The 22,967-nt window shown below is 40.0% G+C and overlaps 1 protein-coding gene and 1 pseudogene across 9 annotated transcripts in view; one reads left to right on the top strand and one right to left on the bottom strand.

Moving 5' to 3' along the window:
* CADPS2 (calcium dependent secretion activator 2) overlaps positions 1-22,967 on the top strand; it is a 573,333-nt gene that overhangs the window by 23,395 nt on the left and 526,971 nt on the right. The window lies entirely within an intron of this gene.
* Positions 18,221-18,938, bottom strand: LOC135969770 (transcription factor p65 pseudogene; annotated as a pseudogene).

The following is a 22,967-nucleotide window of genomic DNA, read 5'->3' as shown; positions in this document are numbered from 1 at the left end:
GGCAGAAGGGAGCTGTGGCCAGAACTGGGTGGGAACTATAGCCACGAGAGAGAGGCTTTCTGATGGAAGCTATGGTTTTTAGTGAGGCCTCTGGTCACTGTCTCACCTTCTGTGGCAGGGAGGGAGCCAAGGGATAAATCTCCTGTATTCTTTCTCTTCTTTCCTTGGATTATGTGATGACATTTCGCCAAAAGGGAAACCAAAAGAGAATCTAAAAAGCAAAAATGTCTGCTGTTAGGGTTCCTTAGCTTCCCAAGGCACAGAGCAGAGAATACAGGGTGAATCTGAAGACAAAGGGAGAGTGTCCAGACTGGGATGTTGTGTCTGATTCAGTTTGAGAATCACTATTCCAAAGTACAGCAGTAATCTCTCCATTTTTGCCTCTCTCTGCAGATATGTCCTTCCTATAGCCTTCCTATAGCTTGCTTTAGTCTGAACTAGTATTTGGAGAACAGGCTGAGAGTTGTCATTATTTCTTCATAATTCTTTTAAATTGGAGCCTCTGTTTTCTGATCTGCCACCTTTGTAGGAAATAGTGTGTGAGAAATTTTCTGATTCTATGCAGACCTAAAATTTTCCTCATTTTAATGGTGAAATTGGCTGGGCATAGAATTCCAGGTTGAAATCATTCTCCCTCAGAACTTTGAAGGTATTACTCCACTATCTTCTAACTTATAGTGTTGCTAATGAAAAGCATGCAGTCTGGTTTTGTTTATTTTTAAATTTGTTTTATTTTGTTTTGAATGGACACTTAATGGTACATACTTATGGGATACATTATGATGTTTCAATATATACGCACAGTGTGTAATGATCGAATCTGAGCAATTAGCATATCCATCACCTGAAACTTGTTGTTTCTTTGTGGTGAGAAAATTAAAAATCCTCTCTTCTAACTGTTTTGAAATATACAATACATTATTGTTGACTATGGCAAAAGTAGACAAAGAGGATTACATCAAACTAAAAAGCTTCTGCACAGCAAAGGAAATAACAGAGTGAAGAGAAAACTTACAGCATGAGAGAAATTATTCAGAAACTATGTGTCTGATGACAAGGGTTTAATATCCAGAATGTGCAAGGAACTACAACAATTCAATAACAAACCAAATAATCCAATTTAAAAATGGGCAAGCAATCTGAGTAGACATTTCTCAAAAGAAGATATACAAATGGTCAACAGATATATGAAAAAATGCTCAATATCACTAATTATCAGGGAACTGCAAATCAAAACCACAGTGAACTATCATCTCACCCAAGTTAGAATGGCTATTATCAAATAGACAAAAGACAACAAATGCTGGGAAAGATGTGGAGAAAGGTGAACTCTTAAACACTGCTGGTGGGAATGTAAATTGGCACAGCCATTATGGAAAACAGAATGGGAGTCCCGCAAAAAAAATTAAAAATAGGACTACCATGTGATCCAGTAATCCACTACTGGGTATCTGTTCAAAGGATATGAAATTCATATGTTGAAGACATGTATATATTCCCATGTTTACTCCAATACTGTACACAATACTCAAGATATGGAAATCTACTTAAATGTCTATCATTGGAAAACAATAAAGAATGATAAAGAAGATGTAGTATATATACTCATACCATTTTTATTTAACTATAAAAACTACTATTTTATTATAAAAAATAACAAAATTCTGTCATTTGTGACAACATGGATGAACGTAGAGGGTATTATGTTAAGTGAAATAAACCAAGCATAGAAGGACAAATACTGCATGATCTCATTCATGTGGAACCTAAAAAAGTTGATCTCATAGAAGTAGAGAGTATAATAGTGGTTAATAAGGGCTGGGAAAAGTAGTAGGAACAGGGGTTTAGAGATAGGTTGGTCAGCAAGTATAAAATTACAGTTTTATAAGAGAAATAAATCCTGATGTTCTATTGCATAGTAGAGTGGCTACAGTCATTCATTTAAAAATAACCTGTTTTTTCTTTCTTAAATGTTTTAATATTCTTTATCCTTGGGGGTTCTAAAATGTTGCAATTACCTTTAGCTTAAAAAAATTTTATTATGGCTGGGCACAGTGGCTCACATCAGTAATCACAGCACTTTGGGAAGATGACAGGAGAATTGCTTGAGGCCAGGAGTTTGAGACGAGCCTGACCAACAAAGTGAGAGCCTGCCTCTACAGAAAGATCAAAAGTAAAAAGTTTAGCCAGGCATGGTGGAACATGCCTGTAGTCCCAGCCAATTAGAAAACCGAGGTAGATGATCACTTGAACCAGAAGTTGGAATCAGCAGTGAGCTATGATTACACTTCTGCACTCCAGCCTGGGTAACAGACTGAGTGAGAACCTGTCTTAAAAAAAAAAAAAAAAAAAAAAAAATGTCATGCCAGGTACTTGTTGGTTGCAATCTAGAGATAGGAGCACATCCTTCCAACCTTTGGCTAGTCCCTTATTTTTTGTGAACTTGGGATGGGAGGAAGTTGGGAGGTAAAGAGTGGGGTTTGCTTTTCTTTGGGGTGAGGCAGCTCCTTGAAGTCATCCTACAGTTTTTATTAGTGCACTTATAAATCCCAGAATGTTGTATTTGGATGAATTTTCTGATCATCCTCTTAAGATTGTTGTCATTGACAAAGGGGTGTTTTTATCTGCATTTCAACTTTTTTTTTTTTTTTTTGTGTCAACTTTTCTCTTTTTTTTTTTTTAATTTATTTATTATTATTATACTTTAAGTTATAGGGTACATGTGCATAACGTGCAGGTTTGTTACATATGTATACTTGTGCCATGTTGCTGTGCTGCACCCATCAACTCGTCATTTACATCAGGTATAACTCCCAATGCAATCCCTCCCCCCTCCCCGCTCCCCATGATAGGCCCCGGTGTATGATGTTCCCCTTCCTGAGTCCGAGTGATCTCAATGTTCAGTTCCCACCTATGAGTGAGAACATGCGGTGTTTGGTTTTCTGTTCTTGTGATAGTTTGCTAAGAATGATGGATTCCAGCTGCATCCAAGTCCCTACAAAGGACACAAACTCATCCTTTTTTATGGCTGCATAGTATTCCATGGTGTATATGTGCCACATTTTCTTAATCCAATCTGTCACTGATGGACATTTGGGTTGATTCCAAGTCTTTGCTATTGTGAATAGTGCTGCAATAAACATACGTGTGCATGTGTCTTTATAGCAGCATGATTTATAATCCTTTGGGTATATCCCCAGTAATGGGATGGCTGGGTCATATGGTACATCTAGTTCTAGATCCTTGAGGAATCGCCATACTGTTTTCCATAATGGTTGAACTAGTTTACAATCCCACCAACAGTGTAAAAGTGTTCCTATTTCTCCACATCCTCTCCAGCACCTGTTGTTTCCTGACTTTTTAATGATTGCCATTCTAACTGGTGTGAGATGGTATCTCATTGTGGTTTTGATTTGCATTTCTCTGATGGCCAGTGATGATGAGCATTTTTTCATGTGTCTGTTGGCTGTATGAATGTCTTCTTTTGAGAAAGGTCTGTTCATATCCTTTGCCCACTTTTTGATGGGGTTGTTTGTTTTTTTCTTGTAAATTTGTTTGAGTTCTTTGTAGGTTCTGGATATTAGCCCTTTGTCAGATGAGTAGATTGCAAAAATTTTCTCCCATTCTGTAGGTTGCCTGTTCACTCTGATGGTAGTGTCTTTTGCTGTGCAGAAGCTCTTTAGTTTAATGAGATCCCATTTGTCAATTTTGGCTTTTGCTGCCGTTGCTTTTGGTGTTTTAGACATGAAATCTTTGCCCATGCCTATGTCCTGAATGGTACTACCTAGGTTTTCCTCTAGGATTTTTATGGTATTAGGTCTAACATTTAAGTCTCTAATCCATCTTGAATTAATTTTCGTATAAGGAGTAAGGAAAGGATCCAGTTTCAGCTTTCTACTTATGGCTAGCCAATTTTCCCAGCACCATTTATTAAATAGGGAATCCTTTCCCCATTTCTTGTTTCTCTCAGGTTTGTCAAAGATCAAATGGCTATAAATGTGTGGTATTATTTCTGAAGACTCTGTTCTGTTCCATTGGTCTATATGTCTGTTTTGGTACCAGTACCATGCTGTTTTGGTTACTGTAGCCTTGTAGTATAGTTTGAAGTCAGGTAGCGTGATGTCTCCAGCTTTGTTCTTTTGACTTAGGATTGTCTTGGAGATGCGGGCTCTTTTTTGGTTCCATATGAACTTTAAAGCAGTTTTTTCCAATTCTGTGAAGAAAGCCATTGGTAGCTTGATGGGGATGGCATTGAATCTATAAATTACCTTGGGCAGTATGGCCATTTTCATGATATTGATTCTTCCTATCCATGAGCATGGTATGTTCTTCCATTTGTTTGTGTCCTCTTTGATTTCACTGAGCAGTGGTTTGTAGTTCTCCTTGAAGAGGTCCTTTACATCCCTTGTAAGTTGGATTCCTAGGTATTTGATTCTCTTTGAAGCAATTGTGAATGGAAGTTCATTCCTGATTTGGCTCTCTGTTTGTCTGTTACTGGTGTATAAGAATGCTTGTGATTTTTGCACATTAATTTTGTATCCTGAGACTTTGCTGAAGTTGCTTATCAGCTTAAGGAGATTTTGGGCTGAGACAATGGGGTTTTCTAAATATACAATCATGTCATCTGCAAACAGGGACAGTTTGACTTCTTCTTTTCCTAACTGAATACCCTTGATTTCTTTCTCTTGCCTGATTGCCCTAGCCAGAACTTCCAACACTATGTTGAATAGGAGTGGTGAGAGAGGGCATCCCTGTCTTGTGCCAGTTTTCAAAGGGAATTTTTCCAGTTTTTGCCCATTCAGTATGATATTGGCTGTGGGTTTGTCATAAATAGCTCTTATGATTTTGAGGTACGTTCCATCAATACCGAATTTATTGAGCGTTTTTAGCATGAAGGGCTGTTGAATTTTGTCAAAAGCCTTTTCTGCATCAATTGAGATAATCATGTGGTTCTTGTCTTTGGTTCTGTTTATATGCTGGATTATGTTTATTGATTTGCGAATGTTGAACCAGCCTTGCATCCCAGGGATGAAGCCCACTTGATGATGGTGGATAAGCTTTTTGATGTGTTGCTGAATCCGGTTTGCCAGTATTTTATTGAGGATTTTTGCATCGATGTTCATCAGGGATACTGGTCTAAAATTCTCTTTTTTTTGTTGTGTCTCTGCCAGGCTTTGGTATCAGGATGATGTTGGCCTCATAAAATGAGTTAGGGAGGATTCCCTCTTTTTCTATTGCTTGGAATAGTTTCAGAAGGAATGGTACCAACTCCTCCTTGTACCTCTGGTAGAATTCAGCTGTGAATCCATCTGGTCCTGGACTTTTTTTGGTTGTTAGGCTATTAATTGTTGCCCCAATTTCAGAGCCTGCTATTGGTCTATTCAGGGATTCAACTTCTTTCTGGTTTAGTCTTGGAAGAGTGTAAGTGTCCAGGAAATTATCCATTTCTTCTAGATTTTCCAGTTTATTTGCGTAGAGGTGTTTATAGTATTCTCTGATGGTAGTTTGTATTTCTGTGGGGTCGGTGGTGATATCCCCTTTATCATTTTTAATTCGTCGATTTGATTCTTCTCTCTTTTCTTCTTTATTAGTCTGGCTAGTGGTCTGTCAATTTTGTTGATCTTTTCAAAAAACCAACTCCTGGATTCATTGATTTTTTGGAGGGTTTTTTTGTGTCTCTATCTCCTTCAGTTCTGCTCTGATCTTAGTTATTTCTTGCCTTCTGCTAGCTTTCGAATGTGTTTGCTCTTGCTTCTCTAGTTCTTTTAATTGTGATGTTAGAGTGTCAATTTTAGATCTTTCCTGCTTTCTCTTGTGGGCATTTAGTGCTATAAATTTCCCTCTACACACTGCTTTAAATGTGTCCCAGAGATTCTGGTATGTTGTCTCTTTGTTCTCATTGGTTTCAAAGAACATCTTTATTTCTGCCTTCATTTCGTTATGTACCCAGTAGTCATTCAGGAGCAGGTTGTTCAGTTTCCATGTAGTTGAGCGGTTTTGATTGAGTTTCTTAGTCCTGAGTTCTAGTTTGATTGCACTGTGGTCTGAGAGACAGTTTGTTATAATTTCTGTTCTTGTACATTTGCTGAGGAGTGCTTTACTTCCAATTACGTGGTCAATTTTGGAGTAAGTACGATGTGGTGCTGAGAAGAATGTATATTCTGTTGATTTGGGGTGGAGAGTTCTATAGATGTCTATTGGGTCTGCTTGCTGCAGAGATGAGTTCAATTCCTGGATATCCTTGTTAACTTTCTGTCTCGTTGATCTGTCTAATGTTGACAGTGGAGTGTTGAAGTCTCCCGTTATTATTGTATGGGAGTCTAAGTCTCTTTGTAATTCTCTAAGGACTTGCTTGATGAATCTGGGTGCTCCTGTATTGGGTGCATATATATTTAGGATAGTTAGCTCTTCCTGTTGAATTGATCCCTTTACCATTATGTAATGGCCTTCTTTGTCTCTTTTGATCTTTGATGGTTTAAAGTCTGTTTATCAGAGACTAGTATTGCAACCCCTGCTTTTTTTTGTTCTCCATTTGCTTGGTAAATCTTCCTCCATCCCTTTATTTTGAAACTATGTATGTCTCTGCGTGTGAGATGGGGCTCCTGAATACAGCAGACTGATGGGTCTTGACTCTTTATCCAGTTTGCCAGTCTGTGTCTTTTAATTGGAGCATTTAGTCCATTTACATTTAAGGTTAATATTGTTATGTGTGAACTTGATCCTGCCATTATGATATTAACTGGTTATTTTGCTCGTTAGTTGATGCAGTTTCTTCCTAGCCTCAATGGTCTTTACATTTTGGCATGTTTTTGCAATGGCTGGTACCGGTTGTTCCTTTCCATGTTTAGTGCTTCCTTCAGGGTCTCTTGTAAGGCAGGCCTAGTGGTGACAAAATCTCTAAGCATTTGCTTATCTGTAAAGGATTTTATTTCTCCTTCACTTATGAAACTTAGTTTGGCTGGATATGAAATTCTGGGTTGAAAATTCTTTTCTTTAAGAATGTTGAATATTGGCCCCCACTCTCTTCTGGCTTGTAGAGTTTCTGCCGAGAGATCTGCTGTTAGTCTGATGGGCTTCCCTTTGTGGGTACCCGACCTTTCTCTCTGGCTGCCCTTAAGATTTTTTCCTTCATTTCAACTTTGGTGAATCTGGCAATTATGTGTCTTGGAGTTGCTCTTCTCGAGGAGTATCTTTGTGGCGTTCTCTGTATTTCCTGGATTTGAATGTTGGCCTGCCCTACTAGGTTGGGGAAGTTCTCCTGGATGATATCCTGAAGAGTGTTTTCCAACTTGGTTCCATTTTCCCCCTCACTTTCAGGCACCCCAATCAGACGTAGATTTGGTCTTTTTACATCATCCCATACTTCTTGCAGGCTTTGTTCATTTCTTTTTCTTCTTTTTTCTTTTGGTTTCTCTTCTCGCTTCATTTCATTCATTTGATCCTCAATCGCTGATACTCTTTCTTCCAGTTGATCGAGTCGGTTACTGAAGCTTGTGCATTTGTCACGTATTTTTCGTGTCATGGTTTTCATCTCTTTCATTTCGTTTAGGACCTTCTCTGCATTAATTACTCTAGCCATCAATTCTTCCACTTTTTTTTCAAGATTTTTAGTTTCTTTGCGCTGGGTACGTAATTCCTCCTTTAGCTCTGAGAAATTTGATGGACTGAAGCCTTCTTCTCTCATCTCGTCAAAGTCATTCTCCGTCCAGCTTTGATCCGTTGCTGGCGATGAGCTTTGCTCCTTTGCCGGGGGAGATGCGCTCTTATTTTTTGAATTTCCAGCTTTTCTGCCCTGCTTTTTCCCCATCTTTGTGGTTTTATCTGCCTCTGGTCTTTGATGATGGTGATGTACTGATGGGGTTTTGGTGTAGGTGTCCTTCCTGTTTGATAGTTTTCCTTCTAACAGTCAGGACCCTCAGCTGTAGGTCTGTTGGAGATTGCTTGAGGTCCACTCCAGACCCTGTTTGCCTGGATATCAGCAGCAGAGGCTGCAGAAGATAGAATATTTCTGAACAGCGAGTGTACCTGTCTGATTCTTGCTTTGGAAGCTTCCTCTCAGGGGTGTCAGACTGACACTAGGGGGGGATGTCTCCCAGTTAGGCTACTCAGGGGTCAGGGACCCACTTGAGCAGGGAGTCTGTCCCTTCTCAGATCTCAACCTCCGTGTTGGGAGATCCACTGCTCTCTTCAAAGCTGTCAGACAGAGTCGTTTGCGTTTGCAGAGGTGTCTGCTGCGTTTGTTTAGTTTACTGTGCCCTGTCCCCAGAGGTGGAGTCTACAGAGACAGGCAGGTTTCCTTGAGCTGCTGTGAGCTCCACCCAGTTCGAGCTTCCCAGCAGCTTTGTTTACCTACTTAAGCCTCAGCAATGGCGGGCGCCCCTCCCCCAGCCTCGCTGCTGCCTTGCGGGTAGATCACAGACTGCTGTGCTAGCAATGAGGGAGGCTCCGTGGGTGTGGGACCCTCCCGGCCAGGTGTGGGATATGATCTCCTGGTGTGCCTGTTTGCTTAAAGCGCAGTATTGGGGTGGGAGTTACCCGATTTTCCAGGTGTTGTGTGTCTCAGTTCCCCTGGCTAGGAAAAGGGATTCCCTTCCCCCTTGTGCTTCCCAGGTGAGGCAATGCCTCGCCCTGCTTCAGCTCTCGCTGGTCGGGCTGCAGCAGCTGACCGGCACCGATCGTCCGGCACTCCCCAGTGAGATGAACCCAGTACCTCAGTTGAAAATGCAGAAATCACTGGTCTTCTGTGTCGCTCTTGCTGGGAGTTGGAGACTGGAGCCGCTCCTATTCGGCCATCTTGCTCCACCCCCCTGCATTTCAACTTTACTGGAGATATACAGAGGTATAAAGTTTGCTCTGGAGAATCATTATACAGTTGGCCCTCCACATTCATGGGATCCAAGGATTCAACCAACTGCAGATCGAAGATATTTGGGAAAAAATTACAAATAAAATTACAAATAAAAGATAAGATAGTATAATAATGGTTTACATAACATTTATATTGTATTAAGTATTATAAGTAACCTGGAGAAGATTAAAAGTATACAGGAGAATATTGTATGTAAATACTATGCCATTTAATATAAGGGCCTGAAGCATCCATGGATTTTGGTATTCAAGGGGGTCCTGAAACCTATCCCTTATGGATAACAAAGGATGGCTGTAATAGTATAGTCATATTCTATATTTTTCTTATATTTTCATTTTGTTTTTGAGTGACTTAATAGTTTTATTTTCGACTCCCCTATGTATTACTGGAACCATTAACTATAATAAGACCTATAGGTTCAAAATGACCTTGATACGATGAAATAAACAATTGACTGGAGAAAGCAATTTCAAAAGAAACTTGTAACTCATTCTGTGGCATATTTTTGCCTAGAGGCATAACCAGGTATTACATACATTAGGACAGGAATAAAAAATTAAAAGGATGTCATCTAATTAATTATCCAATTATTTTCAACAGATGCCTCCCATATTCAGTCAATCATCTATAAAACTTTAAACTTTTAAGAAAGTCTTTTGGAATATTTTTCTTTAGCATAATATAAACTTTCAATTAATTAAGACCCAGTGAAATTGAAAATATTAAGCAGTTTTAGGAGCAAAGCAAGAAACTAAGAAGGGGAATTGGGAATGTATTCTGAAAAGTAACTTCTGAGGTATGTGTTGAGGTTGAGAGAGACCTGAATTCTATTAGAAACTTTCTGACAGAAGTTGCCTAATTCTTTTTATATGCCTGGCCCTCAGGCCCTGTTCCCTGACCATATCAATATGTAATGGTTTCAGTAGGTAGCACCATCTGTTCCCAAGGGCTAAATGCATATTAACATTTTACTAGCAACTTATTTTTTTTCTCATTAAAGATAGTTGTATGTAGCATACTTGCTTAAACACCACACTTTTTACTTGTTCTCACCAGAGACCTCAGTATGCCCCCAGTGTTTTCATTTATTTTAGAATTACATATTGGTGTCCAGCGGCCACACAGCAGAACAGTCTCTATAATATCATGAAAATATATAGTTTAAAATGTCAACTATATATAATGTGTTTCAAATATTAATGCTTTTATCAGGTTCTGAGATGTTGTTCTTTAGAGAATGAAGGTTAAAAGCAAGCTATAAAACACATAGGGCTTTTAAAGGAAATGAATATGATTAACTGACACTTGAAGTCTTAGAAGTTGGAGCTTATCTTTTTCTATTTCTGTATTTGCTCAGAGAATGTAAACAATCTGAGTAAGGTCATACAGTTTATAAGTGATGGTGTTTGATTTTGAACTGAGGCTTTTGTGTCTCTAAATCCTTAGATCTTTACCTCAGGTGTTTCTCAGTGTCCTTCTTTTTTATTGCAAAATAAGAACTTTGTTTCTTGTATAAAAGCTCTATTTAAAACCATTTTGTTAGATTATACTGAATTTGAGAGTTTGTAGGTATATTGCAGTACAAATCTTGGGCCACTGAGGCATTGAAAGGTGAAGCCAGCTGGACTTCTGGGTAAGGTGGGGACTTGGAGAACTTTTCTGTCTTACAAGAGGATTGTAAAATGCACCAATCAGCACTCTGTAAAATGGACCAATCAGAAATATGTGGGCAGGGACAAATAAGGTACCGGAAGCTGGCCATCCCAGCCGGCAGCGGCAACCCACTCGGGTCCACCTCCATGCTGTGGTAGCTTTGTTCTTTCGCTCTTCACAATAAATCTTGCTACTGCTCACTCTTTGGGTCTGCACCACCTTTAAGAGCTATAACACTCAACGCGAAGGTCTAAGGTCATTGGCTTCATTCTTGAAGTCAGTGAGACCACGAACCCACTGAAAGGAAGAACTCCAGACACATCTAAAGGAACAAATTACGGACACACCGTCTTTAAGAACTGTAACACTGACGGAGAAGGTCTGTGGTTTCATTCTTGAAGTCAGTGAGACCACGAACCCACCAGAAGGAAGAAATTCTGGCCTCATTAATACACACAGCTAATGGCTGACATGCAGCGACTTGAGTATTTTTGTCATCTTCCACAGCGGCTTTATAAAGGGAGTTATTTAGGATTGTTTGGGAAACTTGTTTGAATAGGAATTGTAAACTGTCAGGACCTCATAATTAGAATTCTGAATTAACATAAGCTGTAATAGACTCTGTCTAAACGGCGATGTGGTTATTGATCTTGATTGCAAGTCCCTGCCCTTAGGGGCTGCATACTCAGGGCTTCCCACTCCTTTCCCCAAAGTAACATTGAATCTGGTATGGCAAGTTACCATCATTTAATAAATAACTCAACCTGAATTTCTCTTTTACTTTTTCAGTTTTTACTATTTTTTTGTTTATTACTCATACATCTCCAGACCTGTCATATATTTTTTCTGAATGCAGAAATAATATGTGCCTAAAGTATTTGGGAAGTACAGAAACATAAAAGAAATAGAGGGGGAGAAATCTGTGATATGACCAGCCATCATAGTGAGTGCTGAGTGGTTCATCCTTATTATTATTGTTTCCATGCGTATTTTCCGCAGTTAATGATGCCATAAAAACAATTTTGTATCTTGCTTTTCCCTTAGCATTGTATGCTGAATATTTTCCTGTTCAAAAACTCTAACGTTTCAATGGTTATATATTCTTTCCTCATACATACATATCTTAATTTGTGCCATGATGAATATCTGCAAAAACCTTGAGAGAAGGACTGGATTTCACAATATTTCAGACTGGAAATATTATATTAGGAGTGTATACTTATTGAGACTTGTAACATATATTGAATACTTATTCTCTGGAACAAATGAGCTGATATATGTAATACTAAGAATAGCTTGTAAGAATATTCACCTCAGTACAGCATTACTAATCTTGAAATCATATTAAAGATGTCTTTGTAAAGTTGGCTTGTTTCGTTTGTTGACCAAAACGTATGCAGTGCTTACTATGCTTTATAGAGTTCATTAGATGTCTTTGTATATTTCATGAACATAAAGGATATCTTGTTTTACTTTGTATCTACTTGTTTTTTTAATGTCAGTTAAAATATACACTTGGCATATTTTTTTAGCCATTGCTGGGCCCCAGGATTGTGAGGCTCTTGTGAAGCAAACTGGGAGCCAAGACTTCAAGGTTTGAGGTGTGTGAAAACCTGTAAGTAGAGATTTGTGCGTTCTGGGAAGATTAGTGGCAGAAAGAGGAGTTTGGTGGCATTTTAGTAGTGTTGGGAACTACAGCATGAATGAGGTGGTGAAAGTAAAGATGAACAAGAAGAGAAGAAAGAGAATGGTTGGAAGAGACATTTCAGAAATAGAGTGAGAAGCAAGCAAGACTGAATGAGTAGGATTTAGAGATTATTCCTTAGATTTTGTTGATGCCACTGGTGAGATGGGGATACCATTACCAAGATGTGAAACACATGAGAATAAAAAGGTTTGGGGATATTCCAACGAGGCTTATGTTGACTCTGCTCAGAAAGCATATCTAATAGTAACTTAAACCACTGGGCTTACTTCACAAGAACACAGTGAGTGGGATGTTGGCTCAGTGACACCATCATAAAGCAGCTTCTGCCTGTTTTCCTGCTCTTCCATCCCTAGCATGAGGCTTTTGCTTTCATGATTGCAACTGCCTGCAAAGGTATCTATGTTCCAGGCAGAAGGGAAAGGGGAAGGGGCCATGGGCTCTGTCGTGGAGACACTTTCTTATGGACAGGGAGCACCCCTCCCCACCTCAATTTCTTTTTACATCTTACAGGCAAACTGTAGCAGTAGGAAGACTGGGATATTAATATTTGCATGACCAGTCTCTGTCCTGGAGGAAAAGAGAGAAGGGATTTAGAATGAGAGTTAAGTCACCAAAAATATGCAAACAAGGAGGCAGATAATAAATTTAATTTTGACCATGTTTGTGGAAGAGACTTATGCAATGGAAAATAGTGCCTAGAATTTAAAAGAAGTTGTCAGGGCTCGAGATAGATGTAGAAGCAGTCTGCATTCGTTTTATATTCAGTCGTATGTCTAAAGGACTTAAAAATTCCTGTTTCTAGGCTTTTCCTGCTGTTTCCATGGCTTCTCTTGTTTTCCAGATTTCATTCATTATGTCTTATTTCACATTCTTCTTTCAAGACCATACTTTGCCCCTACCAGCCACAGGGTCAGACTCCCCATGACATGCTACCATCCTGCTCAAATTTGCTACTGTTATTTTTTAAATTATCCTCAGAATTTTCTTGGGTATGCTTATAGTGTGAATGGAAGGACACTTTATTTGTTTTGGAAGTTGAATTCCAGAGTGTATTATTAGAGGTATGACAATAACCACATTTTTCAACCTTTCTCTGTATGTACATTTTTGTATCAGGGAATGGATTGCTATTAGGATAAATAAATTAATGTGTGTACAGTACTTCTCACTTTCAGTGGCTGCTCCCTTCCTTTCTTAGTGTCCACAGTTTGATATAGGAAGAACTGGCTTCCAGGCAGAATACTGCTAATGAATACTACTACTGATAAGAAATTATCCCTCCAGGAAAATAGTAACCCCTTTTTCCAGGGTCTTGCTTTTTCTCCCATCAGTGTTCTTCTCCCACCCTGACTACAGCAGATGGGGATCAAAGTCACACTTTAAAAAGCTTTCAGATTCTGCCACAAACTACTTCCTCTCCAGGGAGAAAGGCTTTTAAGTAATTTGAAGCCTTTTATGGGTTATATTTGTATGGGTTATATTTTCATATCTAACAAATCAGTAAACATTATCTAATTTTTTAGGTCTTACACAGATATAGTGATGTCACTTTATACTATGATTTTGAAGGATGTGATCCCTTTTTGAATTAAACTAAGTAGTATCTAACAGCTATAGTGCTGAAACAGTGTTTTCATGTCAGTGAGAGTACCTGTTCCTCAGGTCGATTCAGCATTTCCTTTATACCAAACACTTTTGGAAGACTATCACCTTATGTGTTTTTGTATGGAAGCTTTTGCTGTCTGCTCATACTTGAAGCTAAATTGTCTATGATTATTAATGCATATTACTTATCTGCAACAATAATAAGCATTAGTCCTGAGGTTCCTCATGGGACCCTCTCTTGTCCTTGCATGTGTGCAGCATACCTTGTTCTGGCACAGCTAAGCAACATGATACCTGGTGTGATGTTTGGTGATATTGTATTGTAAATGAGAATGGTGTCTTTGATATTAATTAAATAGTTGATATTTGATTGACACCTCAGTGGCTCAAGTTTCTCTCCACTGCCTTTTCTGTTCATCTGCTTCCTCTTCTTTGACTTTCTCATTATTGAATACTGTGAGCAGAGGGCAGGTGAACACAAGACCTTCATTTCTTTTTTTTTCCGAGACAGAATTTCACTGTCACCCAGGCTGGAGCACAGTGGCATGATCATGGCTCACTGCAGCTTCAACCTCCAGGGCTCAAGTGATTCTTCATCTTGCTTCCCAAGTAGCTGGGAAGCTGGCACTACAGGCACGAGTCACCCACCACTCTTGGCTAATTTTTGTATTTTTTGTGGAGACCAGATTTTGCTGTGTTACCTAGGCTGGTCTCAAACTCCTGGCCTCAGGCGATCCACCTGCCTCAGCCTCCCAAAATGTTGGGAATGTAGGCATGAGCCACCATGCCTGGCTAAAACCTTCATTTCTGGCGGCTCCGAGGACATTGCTCCAGCAGATACTATGGCCTGGAGTCTGTTGGTGTTAACGGATGGCTGTAGGCTCTTTGAAGGAAGGACAGGGCTGGCATTTTCTACCAGTGACTCCCCACAGTAAAAGAAGCTTCTGGGACTTTGCCTTGGGCGCCAAGTAAGAGCATGCTTGCAAAGCACTGAAGCTTTGGCATGTACTACATGCCCCTCTACCTTTTCTCCTGCTCCCTTCCCCACATCCTCTTTTCACTCCTTCCCCTCTCTTCTTCCATCTCTCCCACCACTCTGCCAGCCTAATTCCCATGGGAAGAATTTGATGTGAGTATTGTGGATCATACAGAACAATATATGCATATGTTCAAGATTTCAACAGTTATATACATGTACATTCATTTGTGATTCTTGATATAAGGGTATATTCATCAAGATCTAGTCAGAAAAACAAAACATCAAGTGGTTCAATAGGGGGATTTGGTATAGGGAGCTAATTACAAAGGTATTGAAAAAGCTAAAAGAGCAAACAGGGATCTGTTATGTAATTCAGAGGTTACCAACTGCAGGTAGCCATTACCACCCTTTGGGCTAAAGGAACAAAGGGAGAAGTTGTTATCAGAGCCAACAAGGGAGTTGACTGGCGGGAACTCAGCTATAGCACAGGAGCTGCTTGGTGAGAGCAGAACCCAGGATCTGGGCCACCCAGGAGTAATTGGAACCATGGAGGGTGTACCCCACAGGGAGCTGGAATAATGAAGAATGTGGCCACTCTGCAAATGCCACATGGAGTAGAGGAGGTAGGGAGAGAAATACTCTGACCTTTCTCTTCCTTGTTTATCTGATCTCCTGCTAGTCTCTCATTAATCTATTGACATCAGAAGCCAGCTGTCTAGGACTGTAGTTTGTAGGGTTCAGTCATATGAAGTGGAAGGCAGGAGAATAGATGGGAGACAAAACAGACAGAGGACTGGCACCCAGGAAAAGGCCTTTTCCTTAACTATGGTTCCTATGATTATAATAATGCATTATTGTCCCAATGCAAGTCACTTCCCTAATGCGCTTTCTATCATTAACATTTTAGATTTTTTTTATAGTGGATTTTTGGAGTGGAGATTGCAAAGCAATCTGCATGTAGGATTCTGCAGTAGCCTCCTAAATTTGTTTTCCTGCTTCCATCCTTACCACCCCCAACCTTATCTGTTCTCTATATGTAGTCAGAGGGATTCCGTTATAACAGAAGTCAGATTGCTTCTTTGTTCAGGACCTCCAGTAGGTTCCATCTCACTCCCAGTAAAAGTGTAAGTGTTTATGGTAACCCACCAGACCATACATGATCTGTCTTCCCACCTCTCCCCCTTGCTCTCTCTGCTCCAGCTAAACTTGCCTCTTTGCTGTTCATGGAACTGCCAGGCATGTTCCGACCTCTGCCTTCGTTCTTACTGTTCTCAGTGCCTGAATGCTCCTTCCCCAGGCATCTCTCCTTCACCTCCATTGCCTTTGCTCAACCATTAGCTCAATGAGACTTTCCCTGGCCTCCCTATTTAAAGTTGCTACCCCCCCTCCAACCACACACACACTTCTAACCATCTGTAAGCTTTCTACTTTCCTTCCCTGTTTTGCACTAATTACCTCTTAATATACTATACAACACATTCACTATCCTCCCCCTCCACACACATAAATGTAAGCTGCATGAGGGCAGGGATTTTTAAAAATTCTCCTGTCAGTTTTGTACATAGAACAATGTCTAGCACATGTTGTAGTTGAATGAATGGTTGAATCCAGGCAACACTGAATGACTTCCTAGATCTCCTAGGTAGAGTCCTTCCTAGATTTTTAAGATCTCCTTCCCCTAGTCTTTTTCAGTTGTGTTAATTATATTTAATGTGACAGAAAAAATTTATCAACTTGCTTTTAGTGAGTCTTTCCAAAATGTTTAACTTAATTTTTAATAGAAAAAAAAACTTTTTCACTGAAAGTTTTGAATCAGTAAAGACTTCTGGATTCAAATTATAGTTCTACCACTTGCTAGCTGTTTGACCATGGCGTATGACTCAGTTTCCTGGTTTGTATATAGGGGTGATAATAGTACCCATGTCTGTGTGGCTATGAGTATTACACTGATGCATGAAAGATACTTTAAGTAGTCTATACAGTAAGGGCTCTGATATGGTTTGACTGTGTTCCCAACCAAATCTCATCTTGAGTTGTAGCTCCCATAATTCCCATGTGTCGTGGGAGGGATCTGGTGGGAGGTAATTGAATCACGGGGTTGGGTCTTTCCCATGCTGTTCTCATGATAGTGAATAAGTCTCACGAGATCTGATGGTTTTATAAAGAGGAGTTTCCCTGCACACGCTCTCTTGCCTGTTGCCATATAAGTTGTCCCTTTGCTCTTTCTTCATCTTCTGCCATGATTATGTGGCTTCCCCAGCCACATGGAACTGTGAGTTCATTAAACCTCTTCTTATTGATAAATTACCCAGTCTTGGGTATGTCTTCATTAGCAGCATGAGAACAGACTAATACAGGTTCATTAAGTCTTAGCTATTATTTTAATACTGGTTTACATGCTGCAACAAGAAAGAACGCACCCCTCAGGCTCCTGCTGTGGGAAGCATAATAGATAGCTGAACTGCTGCTCTTCTGAGTCCACCTTCGCTCTGAGGCCATGTTTTCTGTGGACTTCTCTGAGCCAGTGATTGGGCACAGAAGGGAGAGCTCGACTCATTCCTGTCCTCTATTGGGTTACTTTAAGCTCAAGGACTCCTCAGTGGTCCAGTTGAACATCCCTGGGGACTGCACTGTAGTCCAGTCCTCATATCTTCTCTCTTTCCTTCTGTAGGCATCACACCTTCACCTTGTTCTGAGAGTGCTCCTTGCCTTCTCCTGTTCCCTACTGCAAGATGTCTTTTGCATGTTTAATTTTGTGTTGGTGTCTGCTTCTTGGCAACCCAAATGAATGCACATGATATTGAAATATTAGTAATTATAACTCATTACAGTGATAAGTAACTGACATATGTGAGTTGGGAGACACAACTTTCTCATTATAGGCATACAACTTAGCTGGTCTTAGTGGGAGCAGAGATATTTGGCCAGTGCTCACCAGCTGTCATATGCTGGGCAGGGTAAGAATATTGCTAGGGTGAACAGAGAACATCTACCAAACTGGGTTGCAAGACAAGAAGGCCAGCCCCTTAAATGCTGGTGTTAGCCACAGGGACAATGCCAATGCCATAGAGGAGCTGGTAACTGGGGCATTATTTTGATCAAGGTGTAATGAATCCATGATGGAAGACACTTGATAATAAGGCTTTGTGGGCCCAAAGGCCTTAGCTCCAGCCTACTCTTCTCTCTAGGAGAGTACTAGAAGCTAGAGGATGGGGATGGGGGACCCCAGAGTTCCCTACAGAGAAGGGAGCTGACCATCAGGATAGGGGAAGAAAGAGTTTGAGTTTCCCTAGCTCCCTCCTTTCCAGAGAAGTTAATACTTCTACTTAAGCACGTCCAAAAAGAGGGAGAGATACAGATATTGCTAATAAAAGAATAAAATGTGTCCCCCCAACCTGCCCCAAGGAAGACTTCGCCAATTCTGGGGGCAGTTGGAGCACACCTCAGAAGAATCCATAAGTGCTTTGGGAGGAATTCAATCCACTGCAACCCAGTGCTCTGGGGAGGGAAGTTGTCACCCTCTTAGGAGGTGATCTGACAGCAGGGCTGAGAAGTCCATGTCTGCGTTGGAGGAGAAGTCTTCATCCCCTGAAAGGAGGCTGTTGGGGAGTCCTGGGGCCCCCAGTGGAGCAGGAGCTGGGTCAGGGGGCCTCTGGGCCCCTGTTACTAGGAGAGTTATAGTCTCAGGATACTGTATCAGCATGGGCTCAGTTGTGTGGGAAGCCACAGATACACCATGGTTCAGCAGCTGCTGAAACTTGGAGTTGTTGATGGATGCCAGGTCTGTGAACACAGCTGGGTCTGTGCTGTTGCCAAGCAAGGCCCCCAGGTCTTCATTATCAAACTGCAGATGCAGTAGGGCCTTCTGTTCCTTCCCCAGCCTAGGCAGGCTTGGGGGCAGGTGGTCCCATAGCCTGAGGAGAGCCTGGGGCTAGTACTGGGCCAGGAGCTGGGGCCTGGGCCAGAGTTGATGCCATGGCTGGGACAGAGGCTGGGGCCAAAGCTGAGGCCTGGCTTGAGATCTGCCCAGAAGGAAACACCATGGTGGGAAACTCATCATAGTTGATGGTGCTGAGGGATGATGTAAAGGGAGAGGGTTGGGGGCTGGCTTGGGAACACGGTTTTTACTGGCCATTGTTGGAGCTTTTACTGAGAAATAGTATTGGCTTTTTAAATTGAAAGCTCCTTGAACGCAAAGACCCAATCAAATGCCTCTTTTATAGCAGCCATAGCAGCTGGCTACAGTAGTAAACATATAAATGCTTAATAACAATTTGTTAAATCAACATTCCTTAATGCACTGACTTTATTTTCACTTTGCTTGGAAAATGAAAGAGTAGGTGATAAAGATGTTGCCGACAGCTGGGGACTGCAGAGACTAAGAAGCTCCAGAGTTTATGAACTTTGTGACTTTACCAAGGAAACGTCCTTGGAAGTCTATGGCAGCGGCATTTCTGATGTCCTGAGTACAAATAACCAAACTTTCAAAATTCTTCTGCGCTCTAAGTATATTTTAAAAGAGGCTTGGTAAAATGCAAATTAAATTTTTTTTTGGTGATTTTTGACTAAGCAAATTAAATATAAGTGAAAAAATATTTTCCTCCAGATATTTTACAGATCGAGGAGAACTTCAGAATGTTCCAACGTTCTTCGTAAACAAAGCTTAAAATTGTTTGATAAACATTAATCAGGTTTGTGTTTATGAAAAATAGTGGGCAACCAACATGCTTAAGCTAATATTTGACATAAATACAAATTTCTGAGTTGTCCATGTATAGTTTAGTAAGGAGACTGAGTTTAGATTGAATTTTGCCCTTAGTCTAATGGAAACTTTAGATTCAGAAGATTGAAAGGTTTAGTAATTGTTCGTTAACCTGCCTGGGACTTTGGAAAGCAGGTTTCATGCCTTTGCGTGAAAACTCTTATTAGAATATGAAAAGCTGTTCCAAAATACTTCAGGAGCATTTTTTTTTTCTTAGTAAAGTCTTCAGAAAGATAGCTTTTCTGTGTAAATCCCCAGGTTCCTAGATGTAGTTCCTCTCCCTTTCCCATCTTCCTTATTTCATGTGAGTTGCTTGAAGCTGCCAGTTACTTAGGTGTCTGAAACTCTTGGGGAAAAAGTCAGATACGTCATGGCATTTTACACACAGATGCAAGATATTAATACAGTCCATTAACGTGGAAATACTTATTTTAACCTGAAGTAACCTCTGAATGAGGGAATGAAACAAAATATAATGGAGAAAAAACACAGGCATTTGAGGCTGTGGCATATGTTTTAATCTCAGTTTTGCCTTTTTCTAGCATCTGATCTCTTTTAGCTTTATAAAAGTTCTTTATTTTTCGCCAACCAGAGACAGATACTGGTAGCATCTGATCTTGAATATGTTAGAGCCTTTGGGGGTCCTGGCTCCTCCACTGTGAGAACACTCAGACTAGACCTGGCCATGGTGGCCCGTAGATAAATGGGCTCTTCCCTAGGAGGCTGTGCAAGTGTTTGCCAATTTAAGGAGGGCCCTTTTTCCTCTTGAATCTTTCCTTTGCAATTGAGGAAAGATTCAGTTTCTCCTTTCCCCATTGTTCCAGCAGTGACCTCTGTGGGCTCTGTCGCAGAGGAAGGGTTTTTCTTCCTGCAACACTGCCTTACTGGATACTTCTCTTAGTTATGCTGGTTGCTGGGCTTGAGATAAAGAGCATTGCTTTTATCAGAGACATTCCTAAAACTACAAGACCTTAGCTAAAGGCAAAACATTGAGTATTCTAGTAAGATTAAGACCTTAACTATAGGCAAAATATTGAGTATGGTGATGAAACTTAGCCATAGGCAAAGAGTTCAGTGTTCTAATGAGATTGGGTTCAAACCTTCTGTCCTGGCACAGCACCATGCAGTTGCTCTAGAAGAGTAGTTTTCTTTTGTTCCCACCTAATATTGCTGTTTTCATATAGGCATGATGTTTTATTGACTTTGCTACATTGCTTTCAACCAAGTTCCTTTAACAAGTACTTTAATACATACTATCACAGTTCTAACCACTACTACTCCTATTGTATATTTTGTTCCTTTCCAAATGTGAAAGAATTTGCATTAAGGAGATTAAAATCTAAGTAAGTATGAGTTCAGAGCAGTAACCAATAAGACTATGTGAGTTTGCATTGAAACTTCACAATTTTCTAGAAATGTGAGCTGAAGCAAATTTGCTTTGGAAAATCTGTTTTCCCATGGCCATAAGCTTGGTGTCTTTCCCATAGAACTGTTGTTAATGATTACAAGAAAAAAAAATCTAAGTAGATACAGCAAAAGCTCTGTATGTTTTGGTCATTTTTATGTAACAAACGAATGCTATGAGAATAATACAATAAAATGGCCAAAGATAGAGATGAACACATAATTATTGAAGAAAGTAAAAGACTCATCAGAATTGAAAGGAGTTTATCGCAGAAGATTTCTAACAGGAGGTGACTGTTGAGCTAGATTAGAAGAGGTGAATACAGGCTGGGCACGGTGGCTCACGCCTGCAATCCTAGCACTCTGGGAGGCCGAGAAGGGAGGATCACTTGAGCTCAGAAGTTCTAGACCAGTGTAGCCAACATGGCAAAACCCTGTCTGTACTAAAAATACAAAAATTAGCTGGGTATGGTGGCGTGAGCCTGTAGTCCCAGCTACTTGGGAGGCTGAGATAGGAGAATTGCTTGAACCCAGGAGGCGGAGGTTGCAGTGAGCTGAGATTGTGTCACTGCACTCCAGCCTGGACAACAGAGCAAGACTCCATCTCAAAAAAGAAAAAAAAAGAAGGGATGAATATGAAAAATAATGCAGAAGGGAGACAATTCAGGCAATTAGAGCAGTGGCTTTCAAACTCTAATGTGTGTAAAGTCGCCAGTGGAGTCCTTTAAAATGCATGTTCTTGGACCTGCTGCCAGGCACACTGGGTCAGTAGGTTTGGTATGAGGCATAGGAATCTGCATTTTAATAAGCACTCCAGCTTTGGCTACTGGCCACACTAAGAAACTTTTGGTAGAGATTTGCTGCAGGATCATGCACAGCGTGGCATACTTCTTTAAGGGAGTGGTGCCAGGTTGAAGATCATCTCAGGAAGCAAAAGAGAGCTGTTATTGTCCTTACCACTTGATCAGCTTTAGTACTTTTGTGTTTTGTTTCCTGGGACCTCATTTTTGCATGCTCAGCCTATTCACTCTTCCTTGCTCCTTATCAAGATGGAAATAACTGGGCAGCCTCTTCCTTAAAATTATTGGCTCCTATATTTAAAGAGTTGCCACAACATAGTCTTCTGCTTTATAACTAATATTGCAATTCCTTTATCTGTATATTAATTTTCATGCTGAATCTCAATATGTATATAGTTCATTTAAATAACCTGAGGTTGCATTTCAAACATCTCATTCTTGGCTATAGTTTGCCTGTGTAACACCACTTTTGTAGCTAACCAAACTCAACCTAAAGTTTACTTTTGAAATGTACAAGGCACACTCATAAAAACTTACAAAATTTGTAAAGTATTTACAATGATTTTCTTGTTATAGCAGAGATTTATACCTTTTGCTTTAGTTTGCAATTTAGTGTACAATCTTTCTAGGTATTTTTCTTGCACTGGGTTTTTAAATCAGTTTTATATCTTTTTATTCCTTGGAGTAGAGATGAATAAACCTTGCTTACTAGATTTTATAATACCTTTATCACTTAATATTTGAACATCCTTAGCACTTTAATTTTAATATGGCTAAATGGAATATGTAAGATGCAATGTTTGCCATTTAGTACCCTGCATTACAATAAATGTTTTAGAATTTTAACTGTGGAATCTTACAGATAAACAGCCAGAACTCATCCTATTTTCTTACTCCTGAATTTTTAGAATACATAGATACTTCAATTTTCCTCTTTGATGTGATTTTAACCATTGTGTTGAATGAGGGACCACAGTGTTGATGTGCAATCATAACTTTATTTTGTGTTTCTCTCTCTATCCCTTTTAGTACTTTTTGATCAACCTTTCCCTTTGGATGGAATCTCAGATTGGTGCCGTAACTTTGCTTGGGTAAATAACATGGACAATTTATCAAGTTCTCCTGTTGCTTGTAGCCCCCAAAAGACTCATTTCAATAATTCATGTCCTGTACTATGTTATAGTTAA

Source organism: Macaca fascicularis, chromosome 3, assembly GCF_037993035.2.
Source record: "Macaca fascicularis isolate 582-1 chromosome 3, T2T-MFA8v1.1".
In the NCBI taxonomy this organism is placed as follows: domain Eukaryota; kingdom Metazoa; phylum Chordata; class Mammalia; order Primates; family Cercopithecidae; genus Macaca; species Macaca fascicularis.
Note: the sequence above shows the minus strand (reverse complement) of the source record. Positions and strands in the feature narration are given on the sequence as shown.